This window comes from Oncorhynchus nerka, linkage group LG26, assembly GCF_034236695.1.
Source record: "Oncorhynchus nerka isolate Pitt River linkage group LG26, Oner_Uvic_2.0, whole genome shotgun sequence".
NCBI classification, from domain to species: Eukaryota; Metazoa; Chordata; class Actinopteri; order Salmoniformes; family Salmonidae; genus Oncorhynchus; species Oncorhynchus nerka.
This window is the reverse complement of record NC_088421.1, coordinates 23,035,648-23,053,282: the sequence shown is the minus strand read 5'-3', so window position 1 is coordinate 23,053,282 and position 17,635 is coordinate 23,035,648. Positions and strand designations below refer to the sequence as shown.

The window sequence follows — 17,635 nt, the reverse complement described above, 5'->3', positions numbered from 1 at the left end:
TCTACCCCGTCTCTCTCCCATCTGATCACTCTGCTCTGTGTCTATCCTCCATCCCTCTACCCCGTCTCTCACCCATCTGATCACTCTGCTCTGTGTCTATCCTCCATCCCTCTACCCCGTCTCTCTCCCATCTGATCACTCTGCTCTGTGTCTATCCTCCATCCCTCTACCCCGTCTCTCTCCCATCTGATCACTCTGCTCTGTGTCTATCCTCCATCCCTCTACCCCGTCTCTCACCCATCTGATCACTCTGCTCTGTGTCTATCCTCCATCCCTCTACCCCGTCTCTCTCCCATCTGATCACTCTGCTCTGTGTCTATCCTCCATCCCTCTACCCCGTCTCTCACCCATCTGATCACTCTGCTCTGTGTCTATCCTCCATCCCTCTACCCCGTCTCTCTCCCATCTGATCACTCTGCTCTGTGTCTATCCTCCATCCCTCTACCCCGTCTCTCTCCCATCTGATCACTCTGCTCTGTGTCTATCCTCCATCCCTCTACCCCGTCTCTCTCCCATCTGATCACTCTGCTCTGTGTCTATCCTCCATCCCTCTACCCCGTCTCTCTCCCATCTGATCACTCTGCTCTGTGTCTATCCTCCATCCCTCTACCCCGTCTCTCTCCCATCTGATCACTCTGCTCTGTGTCTATCCTCCATCCCTCTACCCCGTCTCTCTCCCATCTGATCACTCTGCTCTGTGTCTATCCTCCATCCCTCTACCCCGTCTCTCTCCCATCTGATCACTCTGCTCTGTGTCTATCCTCCATCCCTCTACCCCGTCTCTCTCCCATCTGATCACTCTGCTCTGTGTCTATCCTCCATCCCTCTACCCCGTCTCTCTCCCATCTGATCACTCTGCTCTGTGTCTATCCTCCATCCCTCTACCCCGTCTCTCTCCCATCTGATCACTCTGCTCTGTGTCTATCCTCCATCCCTCTACCCCGTCTCTCTCCCATCTGTTCACTCTGCTCTGTGTCTATCCTCCATCCCTCTACCCCGTCTCTCTCCCCATCTGATCACTCTGCTCTGTGTCTATCCTCCATCCCTCTACCCCGTCTCTCTCCCATCTGATCACTCTGCTCTGTGTCTATCCTCCATCCCTCTACCCCGTCTCTCTCCCATCTGATCACTCTGCTCTGTGTCTATCCTCCATCCCTCTACCCCGTCTCTCTCCCATCTGTTCACTCTGCTCTGTGTCTATCCTCCATCCCTATACCTCAGTCTCTCTCCCATCTGATCACTCTGCTCTGTGTCTATCCTCCATCCCTCTACCCCGTCTCTCTCCCATCTGATCACTCTGCTCTGTGTCTATCCTCCATCCCTATACCTCAGTCTCTCTCCCATCTGATCACTCTGCTCTGTGTATATCCTCCATCCCTATACCTCAGTCTCTCTCCCATCTGATCACTCTGCTCTGTGTCTATCCTCCATCCCTATACCTCAGTCTCTCTCCCATCTGATCACTCTGCTCTGTGTCTATCCTCCATCCCTATACCTCAGTCTCTCTCCCATCTGATCACTCTGCTCTGTGTCTATCCTCCATCCCTATACCTCAGTCTCTCTCCCATCTGATCACTCTGCTCTGTGTCTATCCTCCATCCCTATACCTCAGTCTCTCACCCATCTGATCACTCTGCTCTGTGTCTATCCTCCACCCCTATACCTCAGTCCCTCACCCATCTGATCACTCTGCTCTGTGTCTATCCTCCATCCCTATACATCAGTCCCTCACCCATCTGATCACTCTGCTCTGTGTCTATCCTCCATCCCTATACCTCAGTCTCTCACCCATCTGATCACTCTGCTCTGTGTCTATCCTCCATCCCTATACCTCAGTCTCTCTCCCATCTGATCACTCTGCTCTGTGTCTATCCTCCATCCCTATACCTCAGTCTCTCACCCATCTGATCACTCTGCTCTGTGTCTATCCTCCATCCCTATACCCCAGTCTCTCACCCATCTGATCACTCTGCTCTGTGTCTATCCTCCATCCCTATACCTCAGTCTCTCACCCATCTGATCACTCTGCTCTGTGTCTATCCTCCATCCCTATACCTCAGTCTCTCACCCATCTGATCACTCTGCTCTGTGTCTATCCTCCATCCCTATACCTCAGTCCCTCACCCATCTGATCACTCTGCTCTGTGTCTATCCTCCATCCCTATACCTCAGTCTCTCTCCCATCTGATCACTCTGCTCTGTGTCTATCCTCCATCCCTATACCTCAGTCTCTCACCCATCTGATCACTCTGCTCTGTGTCTATCCTCCATCCCTATACCTCAGTCCCTCACCCATCTGATCACTCTGCTCTGTGTCTATCCTCCATCCCTATACCTCAGTCTCTCTCCCATCTGATCACTCTGCTCTGTGTCTATCCTCCATCCCTATACCTCAGTCTCTCACCCATCTGTTCACTCTGCTCTGTGTCTATCCTCCATCCCTATACCTCAGTCTCTCACCCATCTGATCACTCTGCTCTGTGTCTATCCTCCATCCCTATACCTCAGTCTCTCACCCATCTGATCACTCTGCTCTGTGTCTATCCTCCATCCCTATACCTCAGTCCCTCACCCATCTGATCACTCTGCTCTGTGTCTATCCTCCATCCCTATACCTCAGTCTCTCTCCCATCTGATCACTCTGCTCTGTGTCTATCCTCCATCCCTATACCTCAGTCTCTCACCCATCTGATCACTCTGCTCTGTGTCTATCCTCCATCCCTATACCCCAGTCTCTCACCCATCTGATCACTCTGCTCTGTGTCTATCCTCCATCCCTATACCTCAGTCTCTCACCCATCTGATCACTCTGCTCTGTGTCTATCCTCCATCCCTATACCTCAGTCTCTCACCCATCTGATCACTCTGCTCTGTGTCTATCCTCCATCCCTATACCTCAGTCTCTCACCCATCTGATCACTCTGCTCTGTGTCTATCCTCCATCCCTATACCTCAGTCTCTCTCCCATCTGATCACTCTGCTCTGTGTCTATCCTCCATCCCTATACCTCAGTCTCTCACCCATCTGTTCACTCTGCTCTGTGTCTATCCTCCATCCCTATACCTCAGTCTCTCACCCATCTGATCACTCTGCTCTGTGTCTATCCTCCATCCCTATACCTCAGTCTCTCACCCATCTGATCACTCTGCTCTGTGTCTATCCTCCATCCCTATACCTCAGTCCCTCACCCATCTGATCACTCTGCTCTGTGTCTATCCTCCACCCCTATACCTCAGTCCCTCACCCATCTGATCACTCTGCTCTGTGTCTATCCTCCATCCCTATACCTCAGTCTCTCACCCATCTGATCACTCTGCTCTGTGTCTATCCTCCATCCCTATACCTCAGTCTTTCACCCATCTGATCACTCTGCTCTGTGTCTATCCTCCATCCCTATACCTCAGTCTCTCACCCATCTGATCACTCTGCTCTGTGTCTATCCTCCATCCCTATACCTCAGTCTCTCACCCATCTGTTCACTCTGCTCTGTGTCTATCCTCCATCCCTATACCTCAGTCTCTCACCCATCTGATCACTCTGCTCTGTGTCTATCCTCCATCCCTATACCTCAGTCTCTCACCCATCTGATCACTCTGCTCTGTGTCTATCCTCCATCCCTATACCTCAGTCTCTCTCCCATCTGATCACTCTGCTCTGTGTCTATCCTCCACCCCTATACCTCAGTCCCTCACCCATCTGATCACTCTGCTCTGTGTCTATCCTCCATCCCTATACCTCAGTCTCTCACCCATCTGATCACTCTGCTCTGTGTCTATCCTCCATCCCTATACCTCAGTCCCTCACCCATCTGATCACTCTGCTCTGTGTCTATCCTCCATCCCTATACCCCAGTCTCTCTCATCAGTCCTTTTCATCCCTCTCTTGTATCTCTGTCTGTGGTGAACTGCAGGGGTGACTGAAGAGGAGAAGTCCCATCTCAATCCTCCGGCCATGAAGTTTGCCCGAAGTCTCTCGGTTCCCGGCCCAGATGACATTCCCCCGCCCCCCACCACCGCCCCACCAGACCCCCCCTTCTCCTCCGCCCCACCGTTGGGCTGGAGAGGGGGCAAGTCTTCCCAGCAGCCCTCTGTGGCCGTGTCCCAGTCCACCTCAACAGCAGCCCACTACCAGCTCTACTCTCAGTCTGTGCACTTCACCCAAGGGGGCCGCGAAAGGGCAGGGGGGCCCAGTACCGGCGCTGGAGGAGGAGGGGTCGACCACACGCACCAGTACTCTAATGCCCCCGCCCACGCCGCTCAGAGCAGGACTGCCTCTAGGAAAGGGGGCTACCCAGGGGAGCCTGTTGGATCCGGAGGGGGAGGAGGAGTGGGGGGGGGCAAGGCTGCAGGTCTAAGGAGGGGCTACAGTAACGCCGCCCCACCTTCAGGCAGTGCCACAGTGATGCCCCAGCAGCAGCAGACCACCCAGAGCCAGCCGCAGAGGGCAGACCGCAGTGCGGCTGTGGGGGCTGGAGAGGGAGTACCTAAAGGAGGGGGGGCGCGGAGAGGGAAGGGCCCTCTGGTGAAGCAGTCCAAGGTGGAGGACCTGCGGGCTGGCCAGGGCACGCTGGGGGGCAAGGCCCCAGTGGAGAAGAGCTCCATCCCCATCCCCACCATCATAGTCAAGGCCCCCTCCATCAGCAGTGGCAGTGGCCGCAGCAGCCAGGGCAGCAGTGTGGAGGCTGACCCCACCCCCCCAGGGGAGACCGACAGAACCCAACCCCCCCACGGACCCCCTTCCACCCCAGCCCCGCAACCCCCTGCTCCCCCCTCCATCCCGGCTCCTCCACCACCTTCCTTCCGTAGCCAGGATAGTGATTTCACCAGCCAGTTTGGGGCGGCCATCGTGGGCGCAGCCCGCCGGGACAGGGAGCGCTTCCATGAGGCCCGCAGGAAGAGCGCCTCCATCTTCATGTCTGCCGAGGAGGAGGTGGGGCCAGGGGGAGGAGGAGGAGGAGGGGCAGGCAGGACACAGACCTCTCAGCAGCAGCAGTTCAGCCCCCAGTCCGGTGGCCCCTCCCCACGCCTCCGGCCCTCCAAGTCCATCGACGAGGGCATGTTCTCTGGGGACACCTTCATCCACCACACCCGCAGCATGCCCCCTGCCTTCGGCCTGCCAGAGTACTCCTCCCCGGCTCCAGACTACCAGCCCAAGTCTGTTCCGGCTGACTTCTACGGGGCGTCAAGCCGGCAGCAGGTCCCCTCTGGCACCACCTTCATCCACCCCCTGACAGGAAAGGTCCTGGACCCCTCGTCCCCCCTGGGTCTGGCCCTGGCTGCCAGGGAGCGGGCCCTGAAGGACGACGGCAGGATGAGGAGGGAGAGAGGGACAGAGCACCAGTTTGTACGACAGATGTCCAGTGTGGTGACATTCCCCTCCCAGGCCACCTCCCCCACACCGGCTTCCTCAGCCACCCATTCCTCCAGCTCCTCCTATCTGGTCACCTCCTCCTCCCTAGCCGCCACCACCTCCACCAGCCAACCCCCCTCCCCCAGGATCCTCAGGGGTGCAGGCTGGGGCGAGGAGGGGGGAGGAGGGGAGCGGGAGGGTGGCGGGGCCAGAGAGGGGCTGAGGGTGCGCTTCTCTGAGGAAAAAACAGTCCACACGCATCACTACCAGTCCCAGCACTACCAACCCTCCTACAGGGAGGAAAGACAGAGGGAGAGGTCGAGAGAGAGGGAGAGGTCGAGAGAAAGAGAGCGGGACAGAGAGGGGTACATGAGGCAGCAGACAGCAGCTACCCAGCAGCCCCATCAGCTGTCGTCCCAGCAGCCTCGCCAGGCCTCGTTTCTGAGGATGGAGAGTGAGGCAGGCTACATCCTGTCTCTCACCCCTCCATCTCCCCCCGCTACAGCCGCCCCGTCTCACCCACAGGGGGGAGGGGGTTCCGGGGGCAGTGGCCTCATGGTTCTGCCGCCCCCTGCCCCCTCTGTGGATGTGGATGATGAGTTTGTGTTTGCGGACCCACTGCCCCCTCCGCTGGAGTTTGCCAACAGCTTTGACCGGGGTGGAATGTCAGGTTACACACACCGTGCCATTATCAACAACCTGGCCTCCCGCCAGCAGCAGCCCCCACCACCTCCCCTCCTCCCCCACCACCCCCTCCAAAAGACATGTTTATCAGTGGGTTCCCGGCCCACACCCCCCTACCCTCCCCACAGGCGGGGACTCTACCACCTCCAGCCTTACCTCCTATGACAGTGAGGTGGCCAACCTGACCCAGTCAGGAAACTCCCCCACTCAGACATCACCCAACCCCCTTCCTCCACCCTCACCCTCCGGCCTCCAGCCCACAGGACCCCCGCCTCCCCCTCTGTCTCCCCCCACCCCCCACCCAGCTCCTTTCACAGACCCTCCCTTGCCATGACCCACTCTCACCACCTCTACAACAGCACGCACACCGGGCGCTCCCTCTCCTTCCCATGGGCGTTCCTCCCCACTCCTCCTCCCAAAGGTCGCTTCTCCCCACCCAGGGTCGCTCCTCCCCACCCAGGGTCGCTTCTCCCCCACCCAGGGTCGCTCCTCCCCCACCCAGGGTCGCCCCTCCAACATCCATAGGAGCTCATCCCCACCCCTCCTCCCCACTCCATTGCAGGTTCCCCATCCTACCGTGGTCCCCCTCCCATCTCCTCCACCGCAGCCTCCTCTGGCACCTTCCGGGGCTCTGCAGCCCTGACCTCCACCGCTCCCTGTACCACCACCACCACCACCACCACCGCTGCCACCACCACGAGGACCTCAGTCCAGCCCCACCAGGACAGGACACATCCAGCCCCCTCTGGTTCTACAGCGGCCGGCCGCAGGATAGGGGAGCACCACCCTCACCCCACAGCCAAGGCAGGGGAGTCCCAGGAGACAGTGGTGGACTCTGGGATAGAGGAGCTGGACAGCCGCAGCAGCAGTGACCACCACCTGGACAACATCCTGGCCATGAGCGGAGGAGCCAGAGAGAGGCTGGAAGAGAGGCTGGAGAGAGGGAGGGAGGGAGGAGGAGGAGGGGAGGGAGACAGAGTGGGAGGAGCAGACCTCCTGGAGTCGTACATGAGCTACCTGGATGGACAGACGTTTGACATGCACAACGCCACAGCCGCCGGCTCCACCTACCCCAAATCAGGCAGGTTCAGGGAGGGGGGGCGTGCGGCCGAACTACGCAGAGAGACCGGTACCGCCCCGCCCTCCTTCCAGTCACACAGACGGAGGGAGGATGAGGAAGAGGAGGAGGAGGGCGAGGAAGAAGAGGAGGAGGACGATGGAGGACGGGAGGGTTATGGGATGACACAGAATTTGGGGCGTCCCACGTCACCCTACTTTGACCGGCCCCGGACCCCTGAGATGAAGCCTCTGTGGGGGTCAGAGGGTCAGTTAGTAGGGGACCAGGGGACCTACCTGGAGGGCCGGAGGCTGTACCCCCCCATATCCAGCATGAAGGCCAGCATCATCAATGAGCTCAGCAACAAACTGCAGCAGAGAGGGAGCCAGAGATCACTAAGTAGACACAGGTACTCGCTATGATATGTTAGAGGATATTTGGTGAGGTTGTGTGTGTTGATACAGGTAAAATGACTACAGTTATATTATCTTCAGTAGACCATAGATTTCAGTACAAAGGCCTACATGTTTTACTTGTACATCAGTGGAGGCTGCTGAGGAGAGGATGGCTCATAATAATGTCTGAAATGGAGTCAAACCATGTGTTTGATGTGTTTGATACCATCTCACTGATTCCACTCCAGCCGTTACCACGAGCCCTTCCTCCCCAATTAAGGTCCCACCAACCTCCTGTGTTGTAAACATCAATCACACAGCGATCTCTTGTCTTGGCGCTACTTGTGTATTTTGTGGGAATGGGTGAGTGGGTGGGTGAGTGAGTGTTTTACTATGTAAATTCTTTCCCATTATGTCCCATGCTTTTGTCTCCGTCTGCTTTATGTCTCTCCTCCACCAGAAACAGGTAATTACACTCCTCCTTTCTCACACACTGTCTGTTTGACTGGACATAAAACATGTCCCCTTTCTTCAATTTACTGCCTGTGTTTCAACAGCCAGAGAAAAGAAAAGCAAGTTCCTGTCTACTCAGCACAACTTTAATAGCAATTAGCTGCTGTTAACATCCTGAGCCTCATATTGATAGCCTCAATCTAACAATGTCCGTCTTCAGGTGTAGGCTACTAGTGAATAGTGGTGGTGAGGTTGGGTACTGTGTTATGAATAGTGGTGGTGAGGTTGGGTAATGTGTTATGAATAGTGGTGGTGAGGTTGGGTACTGTGTTATGAATAGTGGTGGTGAGGTTGGGTAAGGTATTATGAATAGTGGTGGTGAGGTTGGGTAATGTGTTATGAATAGTGGTGGTGAGGTTGGGTAATGTGTTATGAATAGTGGTGGTGAGGTTGGGTAATGTGTTATGAATAGTGGTGGTGAGTTTGGGTAATGTGTTATGAATAGTGGTGGTGAGGTTGGGTAATGTGTTATGAATAGTGGTGGTGAGGTTGGGTAATGTGTTATGAATAGTGGTGGTGAGGTTGGGTAATGTGTTATGAATAGTGGTGGTGAGGTTGGGTACTGTGTTATGAATAGTGGTGGTGAGGTTGGGTAATGTGTTATGAATAGTGGTGGTGAGGTTGGGTAATGTGTTATGAATAGTGGTGGTGAGGGTTGGGTAACGGGTTATGAATAGTGGTGGTGAGGTTGGGTAATGTGTAATGAATAGTGGTGGTGAGGTTGGGTAATGTGTTATGAATAGTGGTGGTGAGGTTGGGTAATGTGTTATGAATAGTGGTGGTGAGGTTGGGTAATGTGTTATGAATAGTGGTGGTGAGGTTGGGTAATGTGTAATGAATAGTGGTGGTGAGGTTGGGTAATGTGTTATGAATAGTGGTGGTGAGGTTGGGTACTGTGTTATGAATAGTGGTGGTGAGGTTGGGTAATGTGTTATGAATAGTGGTGGTGAGGTTGGGTACTGTGTTATGAATAGTGGTGGTGAGGTTGGGTACTGTGTTATGAATAGTGGTGGTGAGGTTGGGTAATGTGTTATGAATAGTGGTGGTGAGGTTGGGTACTGTGTTATGAATAGTGGTGGTGAGGTTGGGTAATGTGTTATGAATAGGGGTGGTGAGGTTGGGTAATGTGTTATGAATAGTGGTGGTGAGGTTGGGTAATGTGTTATGAATAGGGGTGGTGAGGTTGGGTAATGTGTTATGAATAGTGGTGGTGAGGTTGGGTAATGTGTTATGAATAGTGGTGGTGAGGTTGGGTAATGTGTTATGAATAGGGGTGGTGAGGTTGGGTAATGTGTTATGAATAGTGGTGGTGAGGTTGGGTAATGTGTTATGAATAGTGGTGGTGAGGTTGGGTAATGTGTTATGAATAGTGGTGGTGAGGTTGGGTAATGTGTTATGAATAGTGGTGGTGAGGTTGGGTAATGTGTTATGAATAGGGGTGGTGAGGTTGGGTAATGTGTTATGAATAGTGGTGGTGAGGTTGGGTAATGTGTTATGAATAGGGGTGGTGAGGTTGGGTAATGTGTTATGAATAGTGGTGGTGAGGTTGGGTAATGTGTTATGAATAGTGGTGGTGAGGTTGGGTAATGTGTTATGAATAGTGGTGGTGAGGTTGGGTAATGTGTTATGAATAGTGGTGGTGAGGTTGGGTAATGTGTAATGAATAATGGTGGTGAGGTTGGGTAATGTGTTATGAATAGTGGTGGTGAGGTTGGGTAATGTGTTATGAATAGTGGTGGTGAGGTTGGGTAATGTGTTATGAATAGTGGTGGTGAGGTTGGGTAATGTGTTATGAATAGTGGTGGTGAGGTTGGGTAATGTGTTATGAATAGGGGTGGTGAGGTTGGGTAATGTGTTATGAATAGTGGTGGTGAGGTTGGGTAATATGTTATGAATAATGGTGGTGAGGTTGGGTAATGTATTATGAATAGGGGTGGTGAGGTTGGGTAATGTGTTATGAATAGTGGTGGTGAGGTTGGGTAATGTGTTATGAATAGTGGTGGTGAGGTTGGGTAATGTGTTATGAATAGTGGTGGTGAGGTTGGGTAATGTGTAATGAATAATGGTGGTGAGGTTGGGTAATGTGTTATGAATAGTGGTGGTGAGGTTGGGTAATGTGTTATGAATAGTGGTGGTGAGGTTGGGTAATGTGTTATGAATAGTGGTGGTGAGGTTGGGTAATGTGTTATGAATAGTGGTGGTGAGGTTGGGTAATGTGTTATGAATAGGGGTGGTGAGGTTGGGTAATGTGTTATGAATAGTGGTGGTGAGGTTGGGTAATATGTTATGAATAATGGTGGTGAGGTTGGGTAATGTATTATGAATAGGGGTGGTGAGGTTGGGTAATGTGTTATGAATAGTGGTGGTGAGGTTGGGTAACGGGTTATGAATAGTCAAATCAAATCAAATCCAATTTTATTTGTCACATACACATGGTTAGCAGATGTTAATGCGAGTGTTGCGAAATGCTTGTGCTTCTAGTTCCGACAATGCAGTAATAACCAACAAGTAATCTAACTAACAATTCCAAAACTACTGTCTTATACACAGTGTAAGGGGATAAAGAATATGTACATAAAGATATATGAATGAGTGATGGTACAGAGCAGCATAGGCAAGATACAGTAGATGGTATCAAGTACAGTATATACATATGAGATGAGTATGTAAACAAAGTGGCATAGTTAAAGTGGCTAGTGATACATGTATTACATAAGGATGCAGTCGATGATATAGAGTACAGTATATACGTATGCATATGAGATGAATAATGTAGGGTATGTAACATTATATAAGGTAGCATTGTTTAAAGTGGCTAGTGATATATTTACATCATTTCCCATCAATTCCCATTATTAAAGTGGCTGGAGTTGAGTCAGTGTCAGTGTCAGTGTGTTGGCAGCAGCCACTCAATGTTAGTGGTGGCTGTTTAACAGTCTGATGGCCTTGAGATAGAAGCTGTTTTTCAGTCTCTCGGTCCCAGCTTTGATGCACCTGCACTGACCTCGCCTTCTGGATGATAATGATAGCGGGGTGAACAGGCAGTGGCTCGGGTGGTTGATGTCCTTGATGATCTTTATGGCCTTCCTGTAACATCGGGTGGTGTAGGTGTCCTGGAGGGCAGGTAGTTTGCCCCCGGTGATGCGTTGTGCAGACCTCACTACCCTCTGGAGAGCCTTACGGTTGTGGGCGGAGCAGTTGCCGTACCAGGCGGTGATACAGCCCGCCAGGATGCTCTCGATTGTGCATCTGTAGAAGTTTGTGAGTGCTTTTGGTGACAAGCCGAATTCCTTCAGCCTCCTGAGGTTGAAGAGGCGCTGCTGCGCCTTCTTCACGATGCTGTCTGTGTGAGTGGACCAATTCAGTTTGTCTGTGATGTGTATGCCGAGGAACTTAAAAATTGCTACCCTCTCCACTACTGTTCCATCTATGTGGATAGGGGGGTGTTCCCTCTGCTGTTTCCTGAAGTCCACAATCATCTCCTTAGTTTTGTTGACCTTGAGTGTGAGGTTATTTTCCTGACACCACACTCCGAGGGCCCTCGCCTCCTCCCTGTAGGTCGTCTCGTCGTTGTTGGTAATCAAGCCTACCACTGTTGTGTCGTCCGCAAACTTGATGATTGAGTTGGAGGCGTGCGTGGCCACGCAGTCGTGGGTGAACAGGGAGTACAGGAGAGGGAATGATTGCAGCCTCCGGATAAATGGATTCCAGTTTGCAAAGAGTCAAATAAAGTTTGTTCAGAGCCATGGTGAGGTTGGGTAATGTGTTATGAATAGTGGTGGTGAGGTTGGGTAATGTGTTATGAATAGTGGTGGTGAGGTTGGGTAATGTGTAAGGAATAGTGGTGGTGAGGTTGGGTAATGTGTTATGAATAGTGGTGGTGAGGTTGGGTAATGTGTTATGAATAGTGGTGGTGAGGTTGGGTAATGTGTTATGAATAGTGGTGGTGAGGTTGGGTAATGTGTTATGAATAGTGGTGGTGAGGTTGGGTAATGTGTTATGAATAGTGGTGGTGAGGTTGGGTAATGTGTTATGAATAGTGGTGGTGAGGTTGGGTAATGTGTTATGAAGTGCCCCTCTATGTACCGTAGGTACCGTATGTGTCATTGTCATTCCTTCTTTTCTGTCCCTAGGTTTTCAGAAGACTCTGCCTCGGCCCTGAGCCCCCCCTCAGTTCGTTCCCTGTCCCCCTCCCCTATCCACCACTCCCAGCCCGCCCTGTCCCTGTCCCCCACCCCTTCCTCCCAGTACCCCAACTGGAACCGTCCCCGTCCCCCAGCCCCCTGTGGCTGCCGTACAGCCCCTCCACGCTCCCACTCCCCCTGTCCTCCCCACCTACTCCCCTTATCCCACCTCCCCTAAGCACCGGCCTGTGTATCGCACCAAAGCCCTGGAGTTCCAGTTCATTCCAAGTAGAGAGTCCAGGAAGGCAGAGTCCCACCACCTGCAGCGTAGGAGAGCCCCCAGTCCCCTCATCTCCCCCTCAGAGAGGCCCAAACTGGGTCCCCCCGCCCCTCCTCCCTCCCCTCCTCCCCACCACACCCCTCTACAGCAGCCTCTATGAGCTTCGCGGCTCTATGACCCCGCCCTCACCCGCTAACCACATGGGGGACCCCTACTTCTCCCCCTCCCCTCCTCTTTCGCCCCCTCTGGTGCCCCTCCTCCCCCAAACGCCTCCCTGTTGGTGTCTCGCTCCCTCTCCCCCACACACTTTTTATCTGGTAGCTCATCCCTCCCCTGCACCCTCTCCCCGCTCCCCCTGCCTGAGCTACCCCCACCTCCCTCCCCCATCCCCCTCCAAGCCCTTTGCCTCCAAGCCACTGCCTTATTGGACCAAATACGACGTGGCTGATTGGCTGGGATACCTGAACCTGGGCGAGCACAGGGAGCATTTCCTGGACAACGAGATCGACGGCACTCACCTGCCCTCCCTCACCAAGGAGGACTATCTGGACCTGGGGGTGACACGTGTCGGACACCGCATGAACATCGACCGTGCTCTGAAGAGAGTGACTGACAGGTAAGGGGAAGAGCGATGGATGGGTGAGAGGATAAGAGTACAGAGATAGGCCTGTCTTGTAAAATAAACAAAGATAAAACAAATCCTATGCCAGGTTGTAAACCTCTGCCTATCCCCCTCTCCTATCTCTGTCCTCTATCTCCTCTGTCACTCTTGTCTCTGTCCTCTCTCTCTCGTCTCTCTCCTGTCTCTCTCTTGTCTCTCTCTTGTCTCTCTCGTCTCTTGAATTGAAATCAGGCTCAAAATTCATGAATGTGTTATTCAGATAGTATGGCACTGGGGCAGCTCTTACTCTTTTTAAAGTGTCCATTACTGGCTCAAACAAACAAAAAAACATGACTTTAATCTCTCTATTCGTTCCCAAGGCTCTCCAGCTCTCCTTTTCCCATTTCTGCTCTGTCACCACGAGGAAGAAGGGATGATGGGAGTCGGAGCTGAGAAGACAAACAGAAAGAGAAAGGAGGGGGGATGGAGTCAGTGAGGGAACAGGAGAGAGAGAGGCCACAACTGTTGCTATCCATGATGGATTCACACAACAAAAGCAGAGGACCTGATTTCACCCAGAGGGAGGACCGATCAGGAAAAGAGAGGGGAAATGAGGGATGGAACAAGGGCTGACCAATGCCTGGTACTCAGGGCCTGGTAGCTGACTCACACAGATACACTCACATGCACACAAATACAGTAACACACACAAGCACTGACTCTAATGTCAACACACACACACTATGAGGATGGAATGACTGAATGTAGATTGAGGCAACAAATAACAATACGAGTAAAATAGTGACAAAACTTTGCCCAAAATATTGAGAGAAACAATCAAATTGTTTCGCTTTTTCATCTGAGCAGTTCTTAGTGTTGTTGGGGAAAGAGAGAATGAGGATTGTCCTCATTATTAACACTAGTTAGAGCTTTCTCCACCTGTCTTCTCTGGGTAGCTGTAGTTCCTCCTCTCTACCCTAGGGTTAGGTAGCTCCTCCTCTCTACCCTAGGGTTAGGTAGCTCCTCCTCTCTACCCTAGGGTTAGGTAGCTCCTCCTCTCTACCCTAGGGTTAGGTAGCTCCTCCTCTCTACCCTAGGGTTAGGTAGCTCCTCCTCTCTACCCTAGGGTTAGGTAGCTCCTCCTCTCTACCCTAGGATTAGGTAGTTCCTCCTCTCTACCCTAGGATTAGGTAGCTCCTCCTCTCTACCCAAGGGTTAGGTAGCTCCTCCTCTCTACCCGAGGGTTAGGGTTAGGTAGCTCCTCCTCTCTACCCAAGGGTTAGGGTTAGGTAGCTCCTCTTCTCTATCCTAGGGCTAGGTAGCTGTAGCTCCTCCTCTCTACCCTAGGGTTAGGTAGCTCCTCCTCTCTACCCTAGGGTTGGATAGGGGTTAGGTAGCTCCTCCTCTCTACCCAAGGGATAGGGTTAGGTAGCTCCTCCTCTCTACCCTAGGGTAAGGATTAGGTAGCTCCTCCTCTCTACCCTAGGGTAAGGATTAGGTAGCTCCTCCTCTCTACCCTAGGGTAAGGATTAGGTAGCTCCTCCTCTCTACCCAAGGGTAAGGGTTAGGTACAGTAGCTGTCTAGCTTGACTGTTGTTGGCTCCATAGCTGGCTGTTTGTTCAGATGTGTTCAGCTTCAGTTGAGACTCCCCTTACAGTTAGTGGAGTACAGTCAATGAAACCCTGTGTGAGTGAATAGAAATGTTAAGAGCTCTTTGTCTGAGTGAATGTCATTGCTGGAGCGAGTTATTGGGATGAATATTCATGTCCATATTCTGTAGTTCAGAATATGGGCATGAATGAGACAAGGTGGCAGCCTACATGTATATCTTGGGTAATGTCGTAGGTGGAGTACCTCTAGTAGGGGTCAGTGTGTCATCAGCGGAGCCCCTACCTGTTGGACTGAATAATATGACTTGTCCCCTGTTGGAAAGAGCTTGATGGGTAAATCCTCACTTGACTGTAGTGGCTGTGACTGGAGGAAACCTGTCAGTATGACTGTGTGTGATTGGTTGTCTGTTTTTACCTCACTAATGGGATGGCTCCATGCTCACTGAAGGCCCTTCGATAAGGACCTGTAAACACATTATATTTCTCTATAGCTTCTTTATCATCTTAAGTCTTATAACGGCATATTATATACAGACTGGTCACTGTATTACAAATCTGTAGCAAAAATAAGTGCCCAGATCAACAGCATAGAAATAAACACACAGACATGTACACCCTCTCACTCAATACACAGATCACTATACTGGCACATACAGAAATACACACTTACAAATGCTCATGTACACACATATACACATTCTCTCTCTCTCTGTGTTTGTGTTAGAATTAATGGGACACCTTAAATATATTTGTTTGGATCCAAGATGTATCTGATACTAAAAGGGACTGTGATTTCGGAGATGGAGGGAATACGTGACATAAACAGTATCTCATTGAAGATTGACTCCATTTATACGAAAGACTTTCGAAGCATCGAAGAAACTGCTTTTCAACCGTTCTAAAGTTCTCTGTGCAAGGGATTGAGACTGAAAAGGAGGGGGGAGGGAAAGAGAAACAAACTGCCAAATCTTCCTCTTTCCCACCCAATCCCCCCACTCCTTCCAAAAACTCTTTCTACAGAAGCATGAGAACATAAACTGAGGCCCAAATGAGTGGGAGGAGAGATATGTTCTGTTTTAATACTACAATTGTTCTTACAACAATTTTTTTTAACTTAAGATGGGTCTGGAATACTGCTATTGATATGAAGAGAATTATTGTTACTATTATCATTACTATCATCGTCCTTACTGTTATAAGGTGCAGTTCCCCGTTCTGCCTTTCATGGCTGAGGTGGCGCTCTTTTGCATTTTAGGCAATGTATTTTCATAATTTTGCCAGAAGTGTTAGTCGATATAATCCTATAAAATTGTTATGAGATTCATGACTGTAGGTCAAACTATGACACCATGGTGTCTAACAATTTAAAATGTATATAAATATAAAATTATATTGTTACTTCCAAAAATACAGAAAAAATATCTATTTAGTTTGATGTACAAAATGCTTTACATATCAAGGCTTTTGTCTAGTCATAAAACCACCACCTTTGCCCTCTTGTTTTGGTATAATATTTGGAAATGAAGGTTTGACTCAGATTGACATTGAGGCCTACATTCAATCCGGAGGGTGGAAGACCCGCGTTATAGCACGATTGGCATTTAAAGACAATGTTCCCGCATTCCCAGAGACTGCATTCACAGTAAACACTGCATTCCCAGAGACTGCATTCACAGTAAACACTACATTCACAGTAAACACTGCATTCACAGTAAACACTGCATTCCCAGAGACTGCATTCACAGTAAACACTACATTCACAGTAAACACTGCATTCCCAGAGACTGCATTCACAGTAAACACTGCATTCCCAGAGACTGCATTCACAGTAAACACTGCATTTGTCGGCTCAATTGGAAATGACCTCTCAATGTCAATTGCGCTATAACGAGGATATTCCGCGTTCTGGGTTGAATCTAGCCCTAAATATATTTTTATGCAAGAATTCCTCTGCCATCCAAGCTTCCTCTCACTTTAAGGCAGCATCTGTGTATAAAGCTGTGAATATACGTATCACTTTAAACCTCACTGTGTGGAAGCCAAAGTTATATTCACTACCTTATTCACATTATTTTATGCAGATCAAGATGTAGCTATTGTGCCCTGGAAATGGCCACGAGACAAATGGTATTGTGAAAAATATGCATATAATTATTCACATCAAATTTGTTTATTTTGTACATTTCATGTCATTATGGATTATTAAAGTAGTATTTTATTTATTGACATTTCATTGTTTATCTATCTACTCATTTAAACATGAATTTATGTCAGGGCTATTCAACCGGGGGGTCCACAAAACCCCCAAAGCAAAACGTGATTTTTATATCGCTATCAATAACAGAATAAACATTTTGAATTACATACCTACAGTGGAGAATATCTTCTTTATAATTATGTCAACTTTATTAATCAAGTCTTAATGTAGAGCCAATTACACTCATTGAAACCAATTTTACACCAGTGTCTGACATAGGCTTTGAAACAGCACACGTATAAGTTTCCAGTGTGGCGAGTGCTGCTGGAAAGCTTTCTGGACTTGGACATACATTTTTGGCAACACACGGCAAACCTTTGTTTAACCAGCTAAACAGTTGTTCTTAGCGAAAGTGTTTAAATGACCTTTCTAGGTAATAGGCTGTGTTAAGTATTTACACTTCCTCTTCCAATTATGTGGGGAGTTCAAAATAATGACAAATTATCTACCAAATCTATTTTTAAATGTTGATTACTTCACCTTTCCACTGTCAATCACCTGATGAGAAGACGTAAAAAAATGTCATGTATGAAGGGGTCCCTGGGTCGCCCGCTTGCCTGAGAGGGGGTCCCTGAGCAAGGAAAGGTTAAACGCCCTATTTGTCATTTTCACGGGAATTATACTATTGACCTATTTTCACCTTGCATTTAGTTGGATTGGGTGCTTTCAGTTTAATCTGTGATCAGTTGGACATCTCTTTTCTCCATCACTAAAATTAAACAAGGGCTCTTCCATTCTCTATTTACTAAACACCACCTTTGAGT

The 17,635-nt window shown here is 50.3% G+C and overlaps 1 pseudogene; it reads left to right on the top strand.

The window, feature by feature from the left end:
- LOC135564864 (SH3 and multiple ankyrin repeat domains protein 1-like) overlaps positions 1–16,980 on the top strand; it is a 58,574-nt pseudogene extending 41,594 nt beyond the window's left edge.
- Positions 16,981–17,635: the final 655 nt, after the last annotated feature.